The sequence below is a fragment of the Danio rerio genome, chromosome 23, assembly GCF_052040795.2.
Source record: "Danio rerio strain M-AB ecotype USA chromosome 23, GRCz13ab, whole genome shotgun sequence".
In the NCBI taxonomy this organism is placed as follows: Eukaryota; Metazoa; Chordata; class Actinopteri; order Cypriniformes; family Danionidae; genus Danio; species Danio rerio.
This window is the reverse complement of record NC_141043.1, coordinates 45,007,501-45,012,500: the sequence shown is the minus strand read 5'-3', so window position 1 is coordinate 45,012,500 and position 5,000 is coordinate 45,007,501. Positions and strand designations below refer to the sequence as shown.

The 5,000-nt window shown below is 32.7% G+C and overlaps 1 protein-coding gene across 1 annotated transcript in view; it reads left to right on the top strand.

Moving 5' to 3' along the window:
* The first annotated feature begins 384 nt into the window (after nt 1-384).
* Nucleotides 385-5,000, top strand: part of LOC101883471 (specifically androgen-regulated gene protein) — a 29,333-nt gene continuing 24,717 nt past the window's right edge. The window contains exon 1 of the mRNA XM_087307764.1: nt 385-441. The gene's annotated coding sequence lies outside the window, so the exon portion shown is untranslated. The remainder of the gene's footprint in view (nt 442-5,000) is intronic.

Sequence of the window (5,000 nt, the reverse complement as noted above, 5' to 3'; positions counted from 1 at the left end):
TTGTGATGATTTATGTTTAATAACGCTACTGTTTTGTCTACTATGTTAGACACTTTGAATGTAAGTTATATCTACATAATCATTTAGCAGACGTCCCCCCCCAGCGATTACAGTCCACATTCACAGAGACGCCATTACAAGCTGAAATGTACAGCAAACATGATAAGTTTATGTGATAATTTATGTTTATTACCGTTTTGTCTACTACTTTAGACACTTTTAATGTGCGTAATATTTCATTTTGAACAGCCATGTTTACAACAATCTGTTGATCAATAGTCTGTCTCACCCTCAGCCATTCAGCTAATCAGCTCTCGCTTTGTGTGTAAGGCGTGCTGTGATTGGCTTGCGCCGTTGAAGAAACTCACACACTGTACTTGTCTTGTAGTTCAGAGCAGCTGAGAGTCAAACAGGTGAACGACTGCAATTCCTGTCAAACAGGTAAGACTAAATCTACTTTTAACACGATTTCGAGTCTCCTGTAGTGCTTTATAAGCGTTAAGGATCAAATAAAAAGGCTGAAAACGTAAAGTAAACTGACATCCGTAAGGCAAGTGCAGGTTACTACAGCACATCATATCACTATTAATGTAATAATGAGGTAAAGTTGACTTTATATTCGCACATTCGTTCATTTATGAACAGTGACAATTTGTGACACGGTCTCTATAGTGTTTATTACGCTACTTTGAATATTCGGTCTAAAATCGCATGTTGTGACTTCATAACAACCATATTTGTACTTTGACAGTCAGTGGCTGCTAATATGGATTCGCTGTTTAGATATTTGCAAAGATTTCTTTTCTAAAATGATATTATTAAGGTGAAACTCTGAATGTGCTTTACCTCAATGGCAACAAGTTACCTGTACATGTCAGCATTTCCTGTGTTGACAGATGTCAACACTTCACATATACTTTAAAGTTGATGGCGGTTCTATTTCTTGTGCTTGTTTGTAAAACATCTTATCTTTTAGATTGAAATGTATGTAGACACAAGTGTAACCTAATATCAGCCTCTTAGTTTGGTCGTTTGAAGCTTCAAAATACCATCTTTACTATGGTGTTTATGATATATGTTATTTTAATTATTATTTTCCTCTATTGTATACAACAAACAACAACAATTAATTTCTCAGTGCTTGTGTTTTAACATGTTGTAAGTATGCATTGCTGAAAGACTAAACTGTATTATTATAATCTTTTATTTTTAATTTTTTCACAAAGTCATGTGCTGGAGACCAGAAAAGTTATGTTTTTATTTTACAAAGCTGTGATTGAACACATAATACACTATGGATTCTCTGTGTGGTACAGAAACATTACAGATCAATCTAAAGTTAAGCTTGGAGGGCTGGTGAAGACAGCAATGAGAATCAAAAGGAAAGGGAAATGTGCTTACAATCTCTCTATGAGCAATCAGTTCAGGATGAAGCTTTTAAAATATTCGCTGACCCCTCGCACAGTTTGTTTTGTGAGTGTGACTTACTGCCTTCTTGTCGACGATACAGGCTGCCTGTGTGCAGATTTAATCCTTTGAAGAAATCTTTTTTACCTACATCAATTAGACTTTTAAATATGTAATATTTGTTAATGATTGAATGTTTGTGTTGATTTGGGTTATTAGATGTCTGGTTCTGTTCAGTGTATGCAAATGTGGACCTAGAGTCCAAGACAAATTGTCCAGGACAAAAAGTGTAAACAATGAGGACTTTATAAAGGAGATGTCGATCTTAATAATGTTTTTTTTTTTTTTTTTTTACCTGGTTAGATAAATAAATAAATAAATAATACTATATACATTGTTATTAAATTATTGCTAAACCATTAGTTCAGATTCCAAGTTTTTAGAGTATATACAGCTTAAGTCAGAATTATCAGGGGGGGTTGAATATTTGTTTCTTTTTTTAAATATTTCCAAAATGATGTTTAACGGAACAAGGAAATTTTCACAGTATGTCTGATAATATTTTTTCTTCTGGAGAAAGTCTTATTTGTGTTATTTCGGCTAGAATAAAAGCAGTTTTTAATATTTTTTAAAACCCATTTATAGGTCAAAAATATAAGCCCCTTTAAGCTATATATTTTTCTATAGCCTACAGAACAAACCATTGTTATACAATAACTTGCCTAATTACCCTAAACTGCCTAGTTAACCTAATTAACCTAGTTAAGGCTTTAAATGTCACCTTAGACTGTATAAAAGTGTCTTGAAAAATATCTAGTGAAATATTATGTACTGTCATAATGGTTAAAAAAAAAAAAAAAAAATATATATATATATATATATGACCAATTCCATGAAAATGTCAACCTTATCATGAAAAAATAAACTTTTGACCAAAATAACAAAACCTATTTCAATTTGCTTATTAAGGTCTATATTTTATTGTTATGATGTGCTCTTGTTGAATTTTTAAGGAAATTGTTTTGTTTATCCATGAAATATGAGGATTGTGCCAATGCTAATTTTCATTATCATCCAACCACTTTTCGTGCTTTCAAAAAAGGGGTTAAAGACTCACCTTTTCCATGCTTTATGTTAACAGTAATCATTCTGCAGAAGGATTGGAGTCTGTAGTATAAATAATTATCCTTACTTTTTCATAACATTATTGCCCTTTTGATTTATGAGCTACATATTTAAGACATCACGCAGCTTCGGTCACGTGTCACGTCCGTAACGATTTAATGAAAAAGTTTATATTGTGGAATAAATATTATAACAAATAAAATGAAACTTTGTATACAAAGCCAAAATATGTCCATACTAATTATGATCGCCAACTCATCTCAGGTCTTTGCTCTAAACAACCACAATTTTGCGTTACGGACGTGACCATTTTTGAACTCCTTATTAATTTAAGCCAATGACTAGCGCATATTTGTTCATTATGATGCTGCATTACAATTACTGACTTACATTACATAACATATATGTTATATCAAGAACTGAACATTTCATTTAACTATAAACCACTTTAGTAACATTTCAGAAATAAATGTTTAATAAGAAAACAACATTTTACATATTGCCATAATTGGCCATAATGACCTATTTCCTCCGTCTTACTTGCGGTTCATGTGCGCACGCGCTGCCTATAGTGAAATATAATGACAATGAACCATAAGGCTTTGAACCTATACATTTTGTAAAGTATAGGCTAAGCATATAACAATTTTGTTATTTACATGTGATACTGCATTAATTTGCATACATGTTTTATAAGCTGTAAAATGAAAGCATCAGTTTGGTGCGAAGTTATAAAATATTTGTCTTTGTTTGATTTGTAGATTAGGCTATTTAAAATGTATATAAGAACTATTAATAACTGTTATTTTCGAAATGGAAAAAAGGGTGGTTTGTTGATAGTAGTCTGCACTAAATCATGAATATGCCTAGTTGAGTTTATGACGCGGCTCCAGGCAGCACAGACGACCAGGATCAGCGCTGGTTCGTCAACTCCTGTGTCAAACTGTGGCCAGAAAATCCTTCTTTCATTTTGCTTTTTTGGCAAAAAAACATCTGTAAGCACGTGTGTTTGCACGTGTTACTGTCATGCGAGTTAACAAATATGTGTTGCTCATAAAAGCCGATCACAACGAACGCGCTTCTTCATTCCAGAGACGTGAGGCGCTCCGCAATGCATTTTATGTTGACAAGAAGAAAAGGAGCACGGTGCTCTTTTGAATGTCACTATAGATAACAACTGAATCAGCTGGTCTATTGTGCGCGAGTGTTGCTGTCAATGTTTTCATAATTAAATTTTTTAAATAAAATGGCAAATGCGCTTGAGTGCTTATTAAAATTATTTTAATAAGAATAAGAATAAAATAAGAATAAAATCTTGATATTGATCTAAGCTTTAACTACATTATATGAGTATTAAATTTGTTAGAAAATCGATAGGACCTGCAGCTGTAAATATTTAATTCAATATTTTACACAATCGGTTATGAACTATAGCCTAAAATATAAACATTATAGTCATCCATCGTACATGCCTACAACCAATGACTATTTTTCTATGCTTGTTTAACATAGCCTACACAAAACCTTTCTTAAGTTTTAAAGTTTTCTCTCTCACCCTGGTGCGTATGAACTTTTTGCAACCTGTCCTGAAGTGACTGCCGACGAGAAAAAGAAAGCAAGCGCGAGTGGAGAAATTAAATTATTTATTCCATCAACTAACACATTAACTAGAATAAACTAAAATAAACTTTGTCAAATATAATATTGCCATATCTGTGACAAAACTAGATTTTAAATATTCTTCACGTAGACACGGTCTTGCGCAAAACTCGGGCAATGATTTAATTCAAGTTTGTCTGGAAACACTAACTTTAGGAGCCTGCTAAACATAGGCCCATTATAGCTGATTATGTTTATTATAAATTCTATATTATTCAGAGTATAAAAGCACCATGTTAGCATGCAACATTGTTACCGAATTGAGTTTTGAACATTCGAACGTGCGTTAACCTTTAACAACACACATGCCATAATATGAATTAAATATAACAAGGTGATATCTATTTAAGTTTGATTAATTGTGCAACCTTACCATTCAGATGTCTCAGAGGTTAAAGTTTATTGGTTTACACAGCCAACAGATATCCACAAATAGGTCTTTGGTCAAGTTTTGAAAGCATTTATCTGATTTTCGTAATGTGTCAACTGTCAATTTCAGAGCAGTCACGTCCGTAACGAAGACAAGTCACGTCCGTAACGATAGTTTTTCCTCATTAATGCAAAAATGAAAAACTAAATACAATTAATTATATATGTCCCATGCAGAGCCAACCCTTATCCTTTTGACTGTTATATATTTTTTTGTCTTCTGCATTTTCATTCACAGAATTTTCACAAAGTATGTCAACTCACAAAACTCATGTCTTTTTTTTGTCACGTCCGTAACGCATTCATTTTGCCGTCATTTTAAATATAAAACACCTGCATAGACTGATATTTTTTTGATGCCTGAACTCCATGGTTAAGGG